The 20,667-nt window shown below is 43.4% G+C and overlaps 1 protein-coding gene across 4 annotated transcripts in view; it reads right to left on the bottom strand.

Annotated features, from left to right (window-relative positions):
• AGPAT3 (1-acylglycerol-3-phosphate O-acyltransferase 3) overlaps positions 1 to 20,667 on the bottom strand; it is a 95,429-nt gene that overhangs the window by 54,091 nt on the left and 20,671 nt on the right. The gene's annotated exons all lie outside the window — the stretch shown is intronic.

Raw genomic sequence — 20,667 nt, 5'->3', positions numbered from 1 at the left:
GAAGAAAAAGCTGCAGAAACCTTGGAAGTTACTAATGGAAACTAACAGAAATGGGTTTGTTGGTTGGTTGGTTTTGGTTGTTTTGTTGTTGTTTTGGTTTTGTTGTTGTTTTTAATTATTGAAACTACTGAATCTATTTTCTGGTCAGTCTTCTTTCTCACCATAGAACATCTTTGAATCTCCTTATTACTTGCTTGACCCACAGCTCAGTCTATTCCTTAAAGATCATCCTCCACATGATAATCTCCTGATGTTCTAATGTTGATGAAAGAATGGCAGTCAAAAAAAAAAATAAAAAAGGCTTGATAATATGTTTTTAATCACAACTTTATTCCTAAATGGTAAAACTGGTTTCATGGCAAACCTCTCTCAATGTCTTATGGAATCATACAGATATTAACAGAACAACTTCGGGAAATTACTTCCTGCCACCACCATCCTGCTACTGTGACTATCATCTCAGAACATTGCCCCTGAGAACTAAATGTTTCCCTAATGATAACTGGAAATGATCGAAAGTGCTTTCAGAAAAAGAGAGGTCTTCACTCATAGTAGGAAAAACTAGGGAGAATGTCAACAAAATATGAAGGGTTTACACAGACGATCAGAAGCGTTCCACCTCCCCCATAACTGACCTGCAAACATTCTTGCCATGGCTGTTGGAGGTGGAGTAAATAGACTGAAAAGAGAGGAACTGGAATTACTAATGAAATGGAAATTAGGAGGATATGACAGAGTCATTGTGTTGACTGTAAATCCTTTTGTAAGGCACCCATTATAAGCCAGACTACTGACCTAGATGGATCAGTGACAGACAGACTCCCTTTTCAAGATGGAAATTAGATTTATGCAGTGAACAAAGCATTTAATTTTCCATTGCAACTTGCAACCAAAACCCTTCAGTTTTGAGGTTCTCTCTCTCTCTCTAAGATGGGGAACAGATAAACAAGAATGAAGTGGATTAATGTATCTGTTGTCTCATGACTGCGAAGTTCTCTGTTCACTCATCGAGAGAGAGCTTGAGCACCACCAGACCAGTTAAATGTATTCCTCTCCATAACCTTCTGTGGAGCCACTGCTCTGATGGATAAACATCCTCCAGCAGGTTCAGCTGTAGCAGCCTAAAATATTACTGCCCTCTCTTGTCCATCCCAGCCTTCTGCTGGGGATCAGTCCTTCCTAGCTGGAACACCTCCATAGCCTGCACCTTGCTACAGTTCACACCTCAATATGTTAGTTTAAACCCCTGAGGAAGGTGAGTTCTTGTAATGACTGTTGTTTTTTTTTTCACCAAGGCAGCAAACTGCACAAGGATTTTTCCAGCTGTGAACTGCTGGGACTGAAGCACCTGCACATGGTCCTTTCTGTAGTGCCAATGGCTGGTAACATCTAGAGGAACAAGGAATGTCTGAGATCATTGCAGCAAGATTTGCTAGACAATCCTGATCCAAGTTGAAGTGGTTGAATTATTCCTGGTTAAAGAGGTTACAATCCTCCTGATACTGAGACCAGAAACAGGTTAAGCCCTCAGCAAGTTAACTCAGATGTCTGTACAGCACTGTAGTGCTTAGTTGGAAACCTTTCATCTTACTCCTAGCTTCCTTTCCTGCATGTTACTTTTGAAGCTATGGCCATATGAATGACATGAGCTGGGAAAGCCACAGCTGCCTCAAAAAACCAGGGCAGAATATCTGTGAACTGAGTTAAGGGTGCCCTGTTCTGGGAAATGTGAGCCCAGTTACAGCCCAGACAGGTTTACTCCCAAGAAATTCAATAATTTATCTGCAATTTCTTAGAGACTAGTTATGTCTGAGGTTTTGCCATGACTTTCCCCTCATTAAAGGCCTACATATACTAAAACAAACAAACAAAAAAAACACATACACACAAAAAAAATCAAAACACAAAAATCCCCCACAAAAACCATGCAGCATAAGAGAGTAAGTGTAAGAAGGGGCTCAGCAAGGTTTCCAGATTTCCTGCTGTTTAGGAGTGCCTGGGTTTGGTTGGGTTTATTAACAAAATTTAAATTGTGAATAAATCTTGAATGTTGATGGCAAGCTCATCCGTGCTTTATAAAAGAATTGCCTGAACTGGCTTCTGGGAAGAAGCAGGCTCTGAAAAAGGAATTACATTACTTTTCTAAATGGCTATTAATTGTAAACATAGTGTTTTCTTATCACAATATATAACATAAATCAATTTTGTTCAGAATAATCTCGGTGATTTTTTTTCTTTTAAACATTGGAATATTCTTTTGCTTAGAATATGCCCATTATAGAAAATGTTAATGGTAACAGAAGAACAGTTCTGCCTAACACAGAGCTACATAAAGAACTGCCTTAACAGAAGCAAGGATAGTTAGGTGCTCTATTCAGCTCCTAAATAACATAGAGAGCAACTGTGGAGCACTGTGGAAAACATACACAAGAATGTTCTGCAGGGTAAAGGATAAGCTTAATTTCCTAATTTCCCTCTTTCTTCCACAAGTCTTAAAAAAAAAAACATGACCCAAATCAGTTGCAAACACCCTCTGATGATTTCTTCTGACCTTTGTTCCTTTCACTATTGGGTAGCCCTCCAGCGCCTTCATTTTGTGCCTTGCTCCAAACGCTGGGACTGAGGGTCCCTGTGCTGCACCCCAGGGGAAGCCTCCTGTCCGCAGCTGAGTTTGCACAACCTTTTCTCCCACTGCTCTGACATCACCTTTGGTGTGCAACAGATTTATAGATAACTCTTAGAGCTGTAGGATCTTTAAATGGCCTTCAGTCAGGAAAAAATAATAATCCCCAAACACAATTCTTCATAATTATCCACTAACGAGAAGAAACTGGTCATTAACTTTCATGCTCTGATATTCCACACGCAGACTTTCCAGGTACTCCAAATTTATCAGTGAATTCATAAGAAAATTATTAAGTTAATAGGAATGAGTTACTCTCATGGGATCTGAGAATTGCAGCTTGTGTTCAGCAGAAATACCTTTCCTTAACAGGCTTCGAATTTGTAAGTTTCCAGAACAAAAAATATTTATATGGAGTATTAATCACACCAGGGTTAAAACTCCCAGCAACCTGTGTGTGCCCAGCACACCAGAGTCACATAATCTCCTTGAGCTCACCCATACAACCCCCTTTGCTGTCCACATGAAGTCCCTTTCAGCCAGAGACTGCCACTAGGGCCACAAGTCAAGCAAGCTTGTCTAAAAATATTCTCCAACACTGTCCTTCATCTGCCTCACTGTAGCCCACCTCATCCTCTGCCTCCATGCTGGATATCCTCTAAGCTCCCAAGTCCCTTGCAAAGCACCTACTCTTAGCAGTGGTAGCACCAGCAAGCCCCAGGAGATGGCCACATCCAACCACTGGGCACAAACCTGTGTGGCAGCTTTTGTAGCCAAGAGATCCACCTACTCAGTTATTTCACTCCCCCTGGTTAGACTAAACTTAACTAAACTTATTTCTGTTCATTCACTATTCATAATTCAAATACAAGTGAAATTAAAAGGATACAGTTAAGAACTTTAACAAATGTGAATAGCATTTCAGAAATAAAGTCTACCACAGAGCACTTGAACTAATTAAAAGTTTACTCCTCACCCAAAACTCTTAGCATCCTGCATTAAGTAAAAGCCTTTAAAAGAATGCTGTAAAATTCTGAGCTGCTAAAAGTAAGATCTGAACAGGTAATGGTGAAACTAGCTGTATTTGCTGTATCTCATTCAGTAGCACAAATAAGGAAAGAACAGTTAAATACACCTGTATCCTGAAAAAAATATTCACAGAGTGGTTTGGGTTGGAAGGGACCTTAAAGGTCACCTAGGCCAACCTCCCTGCCATGGGCAGGGACACCTTCCACCTGAACAGGTTGCTCAAAGCCCCATACAACCTGGTCTTGAACGCTTCCCATGATGGGGCATCCACAGCTTCTCTGGGCAGCCTGTTCCAGTGACTCGTCATCCTCATGAAGAATAATTTCTTCCTCATATCTAATCTAAATCTACACTCTTTCACTTCAAAGCCATTATCCCTTGTCCTATCACTACATGTCCTTGTCAAAAGTCCTTCTCCAGCTTTCTTCTAGGTCCCCCTAAGGTACTGAAAGGCTTCTCTAAGGCCTGCCTAGAGCCTCCTCTTCTCCAGATTGAACAACCCAAACTCCCTCTGACTGTCTTCACAGGAGAGGTGCTCCAGCCCTCCCATCACCTTCACACCCCTCCTCTGGACTCACTCCAACAGGTTCATGATCTTCTTATGTTATGCCTCCAGAGCTGGAGGCAGGACTCCAGGTGGGGTCTCACCAGAGCGGAGCAGAGGTACAGAATCACCTCCCTTGACCTGCTGGTCACACTCCTTTTGATGCAGCCCAGGATGCAGTTCACTTTCTGGTCTGCAAGTGCACATTGCTGGGTCATGTTGAGCTTCTCCTCAGTCAACATCCCCAAGTGCTTCTCCTCAGGGCTGCTCTCAATGCACTCTCTGCCCAGCCTGTATTTGTGCTTGGGATTGCCCTGATCCATGTGCAGGACCTTGCAGCTGGCCTTGTTGAACTTCATGAGGTTCACGCAGGCCCACCTCTCAAGCTTGTCAAGGTCCCTCTGGATGGCATCCCTTTCCTCCAGTGTGTCAACCACCCCACACAGCTTGATGTTGTCAGCAAACTTGCCGAGGGTGTGCTCAGTCCTGCTATCCAAAGATATTAAACAGCTTCAGTCCCAATGCTGATCTCTGAGGAACGCCACTCATCACTGGTCCCCACTTGGACAATGAGCCATTGATTGCAACTCTGAGTGTGACCATCCAGCCAATTCCTTATCCACTGAGTGGTGCATCTGTAAAATCCACATCTTTCCAATTTAGACACAGTGCAGGACTGCGTCAAATGCTTTGCACAAGTCTAGACAGATGATATCAGTTGCTCTTTCCTTATCCATCAACGCTGTAGCCCTGTTCCAGAAGGTCACCAAACTTGTTCAGGCACGATTTGCCCTTTGTGAAGCCATGTTGTGTGTCACTAATCACGTCCTTATTTTCCATATGCCTTTGCATAGTTTCCAGGAGTATCTTCTCCATGATCTTGCTGGGCACAGGTGTGAGATTGACTGGCCCATAGTTCCCCAGTCTTTCTTTTTTTCCCCCTTTTTAAAAATGGGAGTTATGTTTATATTCTTCTTTGTTATGGGTGAAGCCATTTTGCAGTGAAAGAGGTGATAATTTGGGATGAAATACATCTTTAAGATCTCCAAAAAGTTACAGATACACGTACTCTTACTATTCATACTCCTTTCCAAGAAACAGTGGCTAACAATAAAAGAATAAAAATATTAATCTTCAACAGAGCTAACAGATGCACAGAAGGCCTAGTTTATCTTCTGCAGGAAAACCTATGTACTGGATCTTTTAACTCATGGATTTTTTTCCTTGTTTACACAGGGGAAGTTTTTTAATACCATCTTAACAGCATTTTTAATTGATCAGAAATATACATCAATAATAGATTTCCAGAAGGCTGATGAAGCTTGAGCTAACTGTAATATAAAATAACAATGTAATTCCTAAAAGGATGCATTACCTTTACATAGTCCTAGCTTGGTCTTGGTCAAAAACGGCAAAAGAGTAAATTGCTACATTAGAGGTTAAAAGCAGAGAAGAAGAAGAAAAAACAAACAAACAAAACCAAAGCAAAAGAAAAAAAAACAAACCCAAAACACCAACAGAAAACAAGTCTAACAGAAGAGCACACGACTGAGGAGATAGAAAATACTTGTGGTCCCAGGGTGACACAGCATGGGTATTTTATTAATCTTGCAGAAGTCCTGCCAACAACCCTGCCAAGGGGCTGTCTATGCTTCTCCGCATAGCTGTGGCCATTCCACCTCCAACAGGCGCAGAAAACCTCACCAGACCACTCTTGTTCATGCCAGCCCCGGGGCTGGCACAGGCGGCAGCAGGGCCCCAGCTCACCCCTGGCCAGCGTGACTGAAGCAGGTGCCAGCTATTTTTATGTCCAAACTGTGATTTACATCTGACCTGTTATTAAGTTCAAAGAGAGAAGCGGTCACAGCAATGCCACCGGGAAGGCAATGCGATGTGTTGTGTTCCCAGCTCACTGGTGGAGAAGGGGAAGCTACACCTGAGGAAGGGGGATGTGATCATGGCCCAAAATGCCTGGTGGGCTGCAGAAATGTGCTGCAGGAGTGGGCTGCTCTGACTGCCATAAACCAGCAGCTGCCTGATGCTGCATAAGCTGCCAGATGCCAAAAAGCCCTGACCCTTTCCCTCCCCATGCATCACATAATCCACTTCTGACTGCACCCAACAGTGGGTATCACACACTGGCTTGGGCTGATCTCGCTGATTCTGGATACTGAAACATGTGCACAGTTTGTAAACAAGGGAGTGTGGGACTGAATTAATAAATTTTGAAGCTCTACATGGCAGGATAGTAAAGTAATAATCTAATCTTAATCTGGTTTAAATGTGTTAACTGATTCACCAGTTCATTCTCAAAGCACAGATCTCAAAGGACTGCTTGGAATGTGATCAAGTGGCCAACTATGCACAAGGTATCACGTCCACAGCAGATCATCTGCAAATGGAGAATTACTTCAAAATCCATTTCAAGTAAGTCTTCTCCTGCCCAGAAATCTCAGCTTCTAAGATTAGAGATCTGTTGGAAGATTATTCATTCCTTCATCTCACACTTAAAAGGATGACAGAATTACTAGATCCTGGACTGAAACAGAAGGCATTCAGTAAAAGCAGCTTTCTTATCAAGGGACCAACTTTTCAGTCAGATCCATCACATATCTTAGGGTTTGTTTGAAGTATTTAGTATCTTTTTTCTTTTTCCATGAACACAAGAGCTGAGAAATCTTCTAATCTCTGAGGTTGCAAACGCCCAGCTTCTACAGCTGCAGTAATTAAACCAACCTCTTATGCCATTACCCACATCAAGTCTCTTCCTCAGCATCTGCTCTATTCCCACATTGCGCTTTTAAGTCAAACCAAGATAAGCTATTTTCTAAGATCAGCTGACTTGTCTCTCCCTCAAAATCACTGCAGCCAAAATGATTCTGAGAAGATATGAAGCATCTTGCTAAGTATCCCAAAAGGTCTCTTTTAAAGAAAAAAAGGAAAAAAATAAAAGCACAGACGTCAATGCAAGTGGTTATTTTTAGCACTTGAGTTGTTCTATATTTATTCCTCTATCTAAAAAAAAAAAAAAAGGAAAAAAACCACAGCATGATCTCTGATGAAGCATTACCAGAAAATATATTCTACTAAGAAGTCTGTTTTCCAAATCTTAGCTACACTGCAACAAGTACATCAGACTACCAACTCAGCCATACAAGTCTAAGGGCTAAGAGCATACACAGAATTATTTCTCCTTGGTTTCAGAGAGCTGCTTTAAAAACAAACAAAATCAACAAACAAATAAAACAACCCAGAAAGCAAAATCCGCAGCATAATCTTTTTGTCGTTCTGCTTAGATGCAACACTTCAGCCTCATGCTTATAAACTGTCACCTTGAAGTATTTCTAATTTTCTAACCTCAAAAAAGCTCAAGACACCTTGTGGGTTAGCTGTTAAAAACAAAACAAATCCCCACTTCCAAATCCAGGACACACCTTCAACAAAACCTCAAGTCAGCAGCAACTGCAGCAGCTCAGGTCATATATTCAGGCAACAAGAGACTACTTATCTCTTTCTTATTTTGTTTCCTTACAGCTGTCACCTTCTACCCCTGAAGACCCCTGTCCTGTTATCTCTAATATGTTTAAAGTCCCCCAACAGCCTTGTGTCTCTGACCTTAAAACAAATTATCAGGAGATTTCTTTTCAAGGGCAGGATATAGGTTATCAAAGTTATGGTTTATTTGTGTGGGAAGAGATACTTGAGATAGACAGGAAAAGCACAACTGCGTCAAGTAAGCTTCTCCTAGTTTTAGTAAACTTTCATTAAAAGAGGGAGAGAAAATAAAGTCAATTAAGACAGGGTCTTCCATCCAGAAAAACTGAAAGATAACTTGTATATTTCAAAGTCCTGCTCTAGAAAGATACCTGTTAAACTACCCCCAGTTATTTTAGATTGTGGAGTTATGCTAGATCTCTTAATGCACTCATCAAAATAAAAGGCAGGGGAAGGAAAATATATAAACTTGTCAAGGATTAAGATTGCGGGGTGACAATAAAAGCCTGGTAGATGTATTGTTAACCCCCTCTCCCCCCCACTTCCCCCTTTCTCGTGCCTCCCTCTCCCCCTCTTCCCACTCAGGACAGGCGATTGGGAGGAAAAGAAGGACAGAGTGAAGAGAGTTGGAAAAATTAACAATGTTTTACTAATGCTACTAATAAGAATAGAGAAAATAATACAAAATATACAAAACCAATCTTGAAAGTCTCAGCAACTGCAGAGCCAGCACCCGAAGTCCTGGATTAGACTCTGCAGCCAATCGGAGCTGGATTCAGTCTCTCACTAGGCCTCAGTTCACAGGGGCAACTAGCAAGGTCCTCTCCTAATGTCGGCCATAAGGAAAAAGGGAAAAGGGACGAGATCCTCGTGATCTCCCACTTTATATGAAGTATTCACGTGAATGGAATGTTATACATGGTTGGCCAGTTTCTTGGTCACTTGTTTCTCGTCGCCCCTCTCGCGAGATGTCCATTGGTGCTTATCAATAAGTTTGCATTCCATTGCTAGGTTTACCAAAACATGTGTCTGGTTCTCCAGGAAAATGCAGTTAATATGAAGGCTTTAGCTGACAGGCAAAATTCACTGAAAGAGAAACTTGTTTTTAACAAAACCAGGACAAAACTTTAAACTCCTCACTTCTCTGACTTTGAAGAACTCTGTCTTTCTTCCAGGTATTCCCTAAATAAAAGACAGACATCTCATCATTCAGCCATATACTCCAAGTATTTTTCCAACTAACATTACTCACACATTGACAGCTCTCCGGTCCCAGGGTAAACAATAGACAGTTGAGGGACTCCAGAGTATGAAACTAGACCAGAAACTTCTCTGCACATACAATGATAGCAAATCACAGAATGGCTGGGGTTGGAAGGGACCTCTGGAGATCATCTGGTCCAACCCACCTGCTAAAGCAGGTTCACCTAGAGCAGGTTGCACAGGAAGGTGTCCAGGTGGGTTTTGAATGTCTCCAGAGAAGGAGACTCCACAGCCTCTCTGGGCAGCCTGTTCCAGTGCTCTGGCACCCTCAATGTAAAGAAGTCTATTCAGATGGAACCTCCTGTGCTTCAGTCTGTGCCCCTCGCCCCTCATTCTATCATCGGGCACCACTGAAAGGAGTCTGGTCTCATTCTCTTGACATCCACCTTTCAGATATTTATAAACACTGATAAGATCCTCTCTCAGCCTTCTCTTTTCCAGGCTGAACAGACCCAGCTCTCTCAGTCTCTCCTCACAAGAAAGATGCTCCAGACCCCTAATCATCCTCATAGCCTGCTGCTGGACTCCTGCAGTAATTCTTTGTCCTTCTTAAACTGGGGAGCCCAGAACTGCATGCAGCTCTCCAGATGGGGCCTCAACAGGACAGAGTAGAGGAGGAGGATAACCTCCCTCGACCTGCTGGTCACAATCTTCTTAATACACCCCAGGACACCGTTGGCCAACTTGGCCACAAGGGCACATTGTTGACGCATGGTCAACTTGTTGTGGACCAGAACTCCCAGGTCCTTCTCTGCAGTGCTGCTTTCCAGCAGATCCACCCCTAACCTGTACTGGTGCCTGGGGTTATTCCTCCCCAGGTACAGACCCTTCACTTGCCCTTGTTGAACTTCATCAGGTTCTTCTCTACCCAGTCCTCCAGCCTGTCCAGATCTCGCTGAATGGCAGCACAGCCTTCTGGTGTGGCAGCCTTTCCACTCAGTTTGGTATCACCAGCAAACTTGCTGAGGGTGCACTCAGTCGCTTCATCCAGATCATTGATGAACAGGCTGAACACGATCAGACCTAATACTGACCCCCTGGGAATCCCACTAACCACAGGATTCCAGCAAATAAGTTGAGTCAGTGGCAAGTTATTACTACTTTCATACACTGTAAATCACCTGAGTCTGCAACTTACCACAAGGTAAAGTTATGGATTTTGAAAAAATTATAGGCCTTTCCAAGTTTAAAATAGACATGCCTCAATTACCTCAATCTCAGACTGACCCTTGTATGTTTATGTTTGTCTTTGAAGACCTTGTACTACATCATTATTATACTATGGAAGCCAGCAAGACTTAAATTCACACAATGTAAAATGAGCTGCTCTGAAAGCTTTTAACAGAGTATACTCAACTCCCCTATCCAGTTTTGAACTATTTTTCTACTGATAAAAATGTTCCCATCCAGCTGTGGTTTCATTTTAGTCTTCTGTAAAAAAACTAAAGACAGGAAAATAGGTAGCTTAAATTCAAGATTTCTTCTTCTCATAGCCACACAAAATTCAAAAAATAAGGACATTTTCTCTGTTGCCAGCTCCTCCGCTACTACCAAAATGTAGTTTATTTATCATTGTAAAGTACCTCAAAGCAAGGCAACAGAAACATGCAAAACCTTAGAAAGAGGGAAATTAAATGCTGCATATCCTCTCTGTTTATTAAAAACAAACCAAAAAACAGATACAAAGTCAGGGTTTGCTTAAGGGAAGCAAATCTGTGGGAGAATGGACAGCCTATCCAATTTATTCTTATTTCCTGGATTAAAAGCCATTCAGCTCACCATTTATTTCAGTTATTTTGTCTACCTCTTGTGAACTGGATAACTCCTTTTTCAAAATGGATTAAATCCAGAATGAGCATGTCAAGAAAAGTTTTTCCAGAAACATGCACTGTGTATGAACTAGGTTTGGCCTCTGGCAGTCTTCCCTTCTGCTCTATATGCCCAAATAAAGTTGTTTTGTGGCTTTTGTTAGCACTTGGGCGTCAAACTGACCACATATAACCTGTGCACGTAAAGGCCAATATGCAGCCAGGTATAACCCATGTGCAATTACAGACACCGCATTGCTCACATACCCTCCTCAACACTGGAGACGTCCAATGTGGTTCTCTCAGACCCAGGCCAACATCCTGCAGGTATGAACTGTTTCCTTAACATGGGCCACAAACACAAGATCACAAGGTCACATCCAAACAACCAACTTGGGAGGTCACTTCCAGGGCAGCCATGCTGCAATCAAGAGCACATGAGCTACAAAAATAGCTTCCTTCAGAGGAATTAAGACTGCAACAAGACCTCCAGCACCTGTGTCTACTAAGAGAAGCTGGAAAAAGCAACAAGGGAGGTCCTGCAAGAACACCACTGAGCCCTATCCATAGCCAGCAAGCTCCATTGATATACAGTAGCACATTAATACACAGCCCCAGTATGCTTTTGAAGGAAATGCCCTATTGCTTCTGCAACTTGGACCACAGTGTGATTTTGGTGTGCGCAAGTCAGATTTCCTTTAGATGAAACCAAATCAGAAGATCTACCTGGTGTGTCACTCTAAACCCTGCTGGTGACACAAGTTGAGGCCAAGGTTATCACACAGGAGATACTGGAACACAGCACAGTCCCCATGCCTCCCAGACCATGCTTATAAGTGCTATGAGGGAACATTGATGTGCAGGGAATGGACATTTCCCTTTGTCCATTCTCCCCTATGGCCAACAGCAGCAATCTCCTGCATTAACTCATCTGTTTACAATCCTGGCAAGTGCATTGCTTTTCTATACCTGTTGCTAGGGAAGAAAGATGCGTGCATATGAGTCTTCACACTGAATTACAGCGCACTCACTGATCTTGAGTCTACAGAGAGCCAAACATCAGCAACCTGACTGGGAAGGCTGTCATGCCTTTAAAAGCAATTCCACAAGGGCAGAAGATTGCTGGTGCTCATGGCACAGTAAGCAGCTGAACTATAACAGAAAGCATCTCTCTGCTCCTTCACCTGTACAAGGGCTTTGCTCAGTCCTGCTGACCGAGCACACCTGCACACAGCATGTTCTAACACAGACCACAAAGGCCCTGACTATGTCCCCCTCATTATCCAGCGGGATACAACTCCAGAACCACACATGCCTGGGTCATTCCTTGATCCAGGTTGGCTGTTGTGGCACCAGATAGTCCCAACTAGCTCTCCCTTCAGCACAGGCCAGCAACACAAAACAAACAAAAAACTCCCATGCACCCAAGGGATCAACGTTTTTGGAGGAGCCCTCTTCCCTCCTTTTCACTCTCTGCCTCTCCCCCCTTCACCCACCACGCTTTTCTGCCTTCCCTTGCTGCAAATTTGAGCAGGTCACAGGACAGATTCCTGCACTACAGCACTGGCCATAGCAAAGATGTAATTACCACACATGGTAGGATATCCTATTCAGAGTTCAACTTCATCTGTGCCTTACAGGAGGAGCAAAAATAGGTCTATCAGTTTATACTGCTTTCCATCTTCTGCTGCTGCTCCCACTGTGCTATGCTGTCATTACAAACCTGGGGAAACTAGTCAGAGCCCTTCCATATAGAAAGAACCAGTTTGTTTTTCTCTCCTCCACAAGTTCCTCTGATGCAGAGGAGGTCTAAGAGGCAAGGACAGCCCCTGTCACCAGGCAGAAACCTGGACGTGAGGAAGACCCAAAGGGTTGAAGGCTCAGCAAAGACGCTGTCAAGTCTAATCAAAAGGGACAAAACGGAGTGGTTGATTTGAGTGCCACCAGGAACAGAACACACACACATGTGCATACATAAGCATGCAAAAATGGGGAGGGCAGGCTAGCAGATCCAGAGTCCATCAGGAATCTCTTGCTTTTTATTCAGCACAGACATATTCTAAGTCTGACTAATAAGTCACAGCACACAGTTTCATTCCTTGTTACACTCTGTCTGTTCCCGGCCACTGATCACAGTGGTTTTCCTTTGTAATAAATGTCCTAGGTGAGTGCCATGCTGGGTACTCCAACTTTCTGAAGCAAGTGTGGGAGGCAGAAATTACAACCTCGGAAAAGATTCCCCCACATCCTCAGTAAGTGTCCACAGCAGCCACCCGTGACTCAGAAGGCACTGGATATATTTGTTTCTCACCTTTTGTGCAGGAAGAACCAGGCAGCATGTTACACTTCAGTAAGGTAAGATATGAGGCTGTGGCGGGAAATTCCCTTCCACGGTCTGAAACTGGCAGGACTAACAAAGGGCTGCCCCCACTGTTTACTTAACAGCAGTCTTGGGCCAGGCACCAGGCTAGAATCAATACCGCTCACACTGCCTGGGGACCCACAGAGGGCCAAAGGCCCAGGTTACCTTGTTGATAAGTCTCACCACATGGAGATAAAAGGTTTGGAAGAGAGCCTTAGAAAACCTGATCGTAACTACACCCACACCAAACTTGCTCACCCCACATCTGCGCACCACTAGTGGCAGGAACTGAGGGTTATAAAACTTCACAGATGACAGTCACTCTTTTGCACAAGGCCTGGAATGCTAACATTTGATTTGGTGACAGCAGAGATGCCATACTATCTGATGGCAGAAGGCCTTGACTGCGACTCTCCACACATAAAAGCTGTGCCCACTGCTGGTCATCTTGTGTCTTAAAAGCAACGGCATCCTTCCAGACCAAGCTTCTCCACCAGGTCCAGGGAAAAATCAGCTGCAAAACTTCAGAGAAAGCTCTTACTTCTGACTTCTTCCCCAAACAACAGGATGGCCAGTGTGAGCCTGGTCATTTGGGTGTGCTCCTGGACCAGCTGATGGTGAAAAACACCCATCTTCCCTGACACCACTCATCTCAAGAGTCAGGAGGGGATCCAGGCAATAGGTTGTATAGGTCACTCAAGCGAGCAGAAAGAGAAATAAAACTTGTTCCCACATGAGGCTTATACAGATGCTACTGATAGGGCAATGACATGCTAGAAACATTCCTAAAAAATGGGGAGGAGGACAAACTGACACCTCCTGGAGCAACAGTCCAAAAGCAGAGGTGAGTTGGACAGATTACCTTCAGAGAGCTCTGCAGCACACGCACAGGGAAGACAGTCAGCCCAGGGAGAAGGCTAACTCAAATTCAGAGAGCATTAAGTGGACAACGCAAGTAAAACTGAAATCTGATCCCCTGGCCCGCTCCTACTGCACTGTACATGCCGTTAACGCAGACACAGGAAGCCACGACTCCCCTGGCACAGAGATTCTCTCTTCCGTAGAAACAAATCCTCAGAGAGCTGCTCCAAAATCCTGGCCAAAACCCAGCACTGGCACTGCAGGGAAGAGATAGATTCCACTAAAAAGCATTTTGAGTATTATGTGCTATGCTGCAATACAGTTCTGTTGCTTGGAATTTTTTTTGTCTTAATACAACTTTTGCTTCAAGTATCTGATGGACAGGTGCTTTTTCAATCTTGAGCAATATCCCGAGTCTGAACATTACACGTAGGTGTACTTTCCCCTTTCCTCCTCCAAACACGACATTAAAAAAAACAGAGGTTAAGAAACGCAGAGCTAGTATTAATCAGCCTCTCAGGATCTGAACCCCCTGGGCTCAGGGCAAACTGCTGTAGAAGCCTATTTCTTCTTCAGTGGACTTTGTGCTGATTTACAAGTCACACGAACAGTTTAAGGCAAGGGTAGGACTCCATTTTGGCACGCACCCTGCCAGGCAATGCAGCCACTGCTACCTGAGGCATTACTCTACAGCTAGACTGATACTGCTAAAAGACAGGCCAGAAGGCCAAGCATGGTCCAAAACAAGACATGTGGCAAGCCAGCAGCTAAGCAGGGTAGATGACAAGGTCCCACAGCACTCAGAGCACTCCAGCACATAATACCACTGAGTGCTTTGACCCACTGCTTCCCAAAGGTGGCCCCTTTCCATCTTGCCATGAACCATCACCAGCCTCCCATATAAGGACTCCTCTACAGACACATATATAAGATGTATACTGCTCCAGCCCTTCCTGTCCTCCACGATTCGAGACAGGTACCTAGATCTTACATAAAGGAGATATCAAGGGATGGAGGGAATATTTCTTCACATTCAGGCTCACTCTGACATAAGAAGATTATAAGGACTTTCCAAAACTGAAGGAGGTGAGAAGTAGTATTTTAGCCAAGGGAGGGGGGAAAAAAACAAATAGTGATTATTATCTCTAGACACTAGAATAATTTTTCAGTAATTTCTTTTTCTACTTCAGTGCTTTCCCAGCTCCTGAACTATATGTGCATGCTGACCCATCATCCCAACCATGAGCATTTATCAGCCACTGAAATCTGAGAGATAACAGTTCTCACAAACACATTATCATCACCTAGATGTAGATCCTCTGGTGCACCTCAGTGTTTGCTCCCTGAAAAGGGAAGAAACAGCTGCAGAACAAACTGAATAAAAAAAAATAAAAAATAATAAAAAAAAATCTCTTAATCAGGCAGTTCACTTCTCTTTTAGGGGTTTGAGTAGTAGACAACAGAGAACAGCCAAATTGGTAGAGAGGGACAAAAGGAATTAAAAAGGTCAGTGTTGGGAATAGACTAAGCAGATCTGGCAGCTGCCTGCAAAACGGGGCAGAAATGGCTCCACTTTCAAATGAGGTATCAGGACCCTCACGAACGCCAAGGACAGAACTTGACCAGAGCTGTACACTAATACCTTAGTGGTATGCACTCTTGTTCATGTTTGGACAATATTCTGAAGCCTGAGGAAAGGACTAATTTGAGCACAGCTTATCACTGGACTGATGAATCAGCTCTCCAGTGTGCATTCTCCTTAGGGAGAGAAGAGAGAATTGGCAGAGGACAGTGCTGCAGGAGATAGCACTATGAGGAAACAGCTGCTGATTTTGATGCAGGAGCAGCCCATTGTGTGGAAAACATTTTGGTGCAGTGTTGTTGGCCAAAATCATCATCCCCAATCAAGCACATCCTACAGTACGTAAGGAACAAACATTCCCTGAGGAAATCCACAAGATTTCCAACTCTAAAATGCTGGAACAGCAAAACCCAAGGCTTTTGCTACCGTACATGCAAGTAACAGCAAGATAGCAAGCATTCTCTATCACATAGCAAAAATCAAGGGAAATTCATATTGAGGCAGTCCTCTCAAGGATAGTACCAATCGTGTGAATCCAAAAACCAATGAGCTTGTGACATACCTGCACCTATATTTCACAAAATTGGTACTCAAGTCTGCACTGTTAACTTCACTCAGTAACCTTTCATAAGATTAAATGGAAAATGAGCTTCACATGTTTTCTGTAAAATTACATTACAAAAACCTTAAAAAGGCCTCAGACTAAAACAGGAGTGCGAAGCCCTAGGGAGGACCACTACGCAGCCCAATGGACTTGCTGCAATTTGCAGAAGCAATCTTTCTGCCCCTTCAGTGTGTTGCAGAGCTTACTGCACCTCTTCTCCTAAATAAGGCTTCCACTTTCCTGCTCCCCTCACAGACAAGCTCAAGCATGTGACAAAGCAGCCCTTGAGATGGCAGCACCAAGGCTTGCCATGAATGCTTGCCTTACAATCTTCTGGCTGCCATCCGGCTTAGAAAAACACTGCTTGGGAAAGCCTGAAGTCAGAATGACAAGCAAGCCATTGCCCAGAACAACCGTAGGAAAAACGTCTTTCTACAGAACTTGTTCTCATTGACGAAGATGCTAGAGTGAGTTTAAGGATTCTGACATCATGGACCTCTGCTAGTTAGCAAATTTCCATAGACATTAAGGCAAATTCTCTACTGACACTCCAAGAAGGCTGGTTCCGAAAGGGAATAGATATGGAATAGTGATACACAGCAGTTTCCCAGGCTGTCCAGAGAGCCAGGCAGAGGGAGACCACTGCATCCACGTGCTCCCGCACAGAGCTCCCCAGGACCAGCGCCAGCACTGCCAGGCTGACCTTTGGCACACAGAGGCTGCGCTCCCAGCGGCAGCTGCCCTTGTCCTGCACAGCTATCTCTCCTGATCAGGCCATGCTCATTTCCATATGCAAAAACATCTCCAGGAGAGGCTGTTACAGGTAAGGGCATCCAAAAGCAGAAGTTCAGTTTCTTCCACAACCCTGATCAGTCGCAGCAGATAAATAGCCTGAGCTACCAGGCTGTGCAATCACACAAACACATGCTGCAGCCTAAATACCTTAATGATTTCAGAATCGTGACACCAAGCAATGGCCACATTGCTGTCTGAAAACAACCCAAAAATACAAATGAAGAGAAAAAATTGTAGGAACCAGTATTTGAGCTTGCACTTGAAAAATCTGGCATCCTTAGAAAAGCTTCCTACAACATGTTGCAAAGTGAATTCCAGAGCATAGAGACCAAACAGCAGGTAAGTGAAAAGCCCACAGCTTGCTCATCTTGCAAAACCAAAATGCCAAGCGTGTTGATTTGAAGAGAGAGGTCAGAGCCATCAGGTGGACATGTTCTGCATTATTTCACTTTTATGAAAAATTTTATGCAAACACATGCCTGCACAGGAGTATTTATGTGGAACAAGACCTAATCTAAAATACATCATTAGTACTTCATATTAAAATCTACCACCACTACTGAAAAAGCCCTGCACAAGCCGAATTCTTTACTTATCACACAAGATAAAGCTCCAACCTACTCTTGCCTGTTAGAGGAAATCTGATAAACAGAGGAAGTCTGTCCTCTGACTGGCTTTTTTCGGTTACAAAGATTTGATCAGCACAGTCCTGCCCCTCTCCAGCTCAGTCACAGATCAGTTAAATTAGACGCATAAGGTACAAAGCTAGCTTCAGCTTTGATGACCTTTATTTCCAAGTTGCCTTAATGGGACAGAGAAATGTGATGGAACAAAACTGCATTTCACATTTTTGTTCAACCAAACACTAGTTTACCACTGGACTACTACAGTCTCCCCTCATGCAACATTTTCAGTGTCGGGTAAGTGCACACCTCCAGGACGGTTGTATTCTCCATGCAAAGGCTAAGCACCACTTAAAGAAAAATTACAACTGCAAAGTACATATGCTCCAAGAGCCTTTCACACAATACAATCTATTCCACCAAGCACTTTCAGACTTTGAAGAACAAAAGTGGGTTTATATTCCTGTGCCAGACTGACTGATTTCTCCTTTCTTTAAAAAGAAAACCTGCTCTCGATTCTGTCCATATAGAGATAAGGATCTAACTTCAGCAAGAAACGCAAGTAACTCAATCTTTTAATTTTTCCTAATGCTTCACATGTGTCCCATCAGTGGCATACTGAAATTTTACTTATTTGTTCTCCTTCCACATGGTAGAAAAGAGCTTTCAGTGTGCGCAAAAGATGATGCCTCAAGTGCTCCCCATGGGCCTCTTATTTATTGTTCACTGTAACTTCTTTCTCCTGCTGGCAACTGGAGACTCGTTCACCAGATTTCCGTGATGACAGGTATAATAAGACACAAGGAGGTATCTTCTGTTGCGTCTCTGGACACCTACTCTGAAAGAGTTTTCTGTTCCTCCGTGCTGTTATTTGAATACATGAATGACCTTTCCAAGGCGACAGTTTTCCCCAGAACAGGCCTAGTCCAACTGTCAAACTGAAGGATGGAAAAAAGACACTTGCTCTCCTCGAATATATTCCAGCGCTACCTTTGTGAACTGAGAAATCAACAGCTTCCGAGACTTATTTCAAGCCCAGCAAATTATAAGGCTTAAAGCAAATGGGGCCTTACTGTTGTACTACAAATAAAACTATTACACTCTGTCCATCTATCAAGATTTTAATAACACCGAGTTCTGTGTATGGGCCCTGTTGGTTTTTGCACAGCTTTTCTTCCAGGTGACTAAAAGGACTGCTTTCCCCACAAAAGCTGTGAAATGAACCTAGAAAAGCAAAGAGGTAGGTTTGTTGTTTTGTTTTAATTCTAAATGCTGAACCACTGAAAACAAAGGGAGGGCACTATGTATACAGTTCATTCCAAGCCTGGTGAGCCTCATGACTTGGAATCATTGCTTCCTCAAAAGCCAGCCTGAAGAGTAGAACCATACTAACAGCCTTCCGGTATTTGGTCAATGGCCTTCAAACCAGTACCTCTACCCAAAAAATATAAAAATTGGGTCCTGGGGAAATGGTGAAGAGGAGAACATGCACATCATGAGAAGCTGGGACAGTCCTGAAGCAGAGCAGGTAAAGGAAATTCCACAGGAGGGGCAGAAGAAGAAACAAGAGCCAACAAAGATGTTGAAGATGCAGGATGGTGATCAAGAAGCATGGGGAGAAAGAAACGTGGCCTTGCTGTAGCCAGGGGCTTCTATAAACGGGAGATGAGGCTTTCATGCATCCCCATCACCGTGTCCATTTCTGCCTTCAGCAGTTTAAGGATTGTGTTCACAGACTGAGAAGTGTGCATGGAAGAGCTTCACAAACAGTTTCAACCACCAGAAAACAAGTCTTCATCAGGAAACTCAGCAGGGACAGCTGTTTCAAGTTAAAAAACAAACCAACCAACCCACAAATCCATAAACCTGATCACAGTTTAAGTCACCACATGAAAGCCCATTTTATGATAAATTAAGCAACAGCTACTGGGACTAAAGCTTGGTAAACAAGAGCCACCAGCTTCTGGATGAAACTAAAAAAATTCAGGTCACAAGCCATGTACTTCAGCAAAGATCACCAGCCACTGGAACAACTTACTGAGGGCCAGCATAGTCTTCATGACTAACCATTTTTTAAGCCAAGTCTGGAACTTCTTCTTGGAGGCAAGTTATAGATTGCATACAGATTTTTGAAATGTGTGGTTAACCCTGGGATAATTCCTATAGCCTCTACCTTTGGCTTGTGACTCAAGAACCCAAGAAGTGTGTAGGTGAAGGGATCAGGGAATGGAAGAGGGGCAGGAAAAGAAATTAAGAGGAAGTACAGAAAAATATTTAGAAGGAAATATAGAAAGCATGCTGATAATTGGGGATTGGACTAGATGATCTTTGGAGGTCCCTTCCAATCTGTAACCTTCTGGGATTCTGTGATAATGAAGTAGAATGACTAAGAGCAGCCTACAGAGAGAAAGTAAAAGAATGCACATAGTAATTTTATTTTTTTAGTTGAAGATGCATGGGAGGAAGGAAAGAAATGGAAAAAGATAAAGCAATTCTATGTAGGAGACTGGAGAGGGGACAAGGAAGAGCCGTTATGGAAAAGAGAACAACTTGGTTTGCTTGTTTGTTTCCTCAGATCACCACTTCAAGGGAGAGAATTTCAAGTGCAAAGTTCCCTGTACCAGAGAACCCGAGCCCAGCTTGCCACACGGTACTCCAACCGGCCTTGCGTTGCACAGACAGTACATGATGCCATGTGACAGCGAACCAGAAAAATGCTAAACCTAAAACATGCCCCCAGTCACACACACAGGCTGATTCTTCCAGATGACAAACCCTTACACACAGTGATCCCCTGTCTAAGTGACAATGTGGAAGCAGATGCTTTTTTAAAGCTACTGTATTACTCCATACTCAGCTCCGATCAATACAGCTGCTGTTTATTTACTTTGTTGTTTCAAGCTCCGTGACAAGGTACAGTAGTGAAACTTTACCTGGACACCAGCTCTATGGGGGATCAGATGCGTGTGGCATTATGATCTATGCAGAAGGAAAGGAGACACCAGGAATCGATGCACAAAAGCACAGGAAACAAGGAACTACCTAGCTGGGCTGTCAGCTTCCCTAAGCAACAGCTAC

Source organism: Columba livia, chromosome 1 (genome assembly GCF_036013475.1).
Source record: "Columba livia isolate bColLiv1 breed racing homer chromosome 1, bColLiv1.pat.W.v2, whole genome shotgun sequence".
NCBI lineage: Eukaryota > Metazoa > Chordata > Aves > Columbiformes > Columbidae > Columba > Columba livia.
The sequence above is the reverse complement of the archived record's forward strand: the minus strand, read 5'-3'. Positions and strand labels throughout refer to the sequence as shown.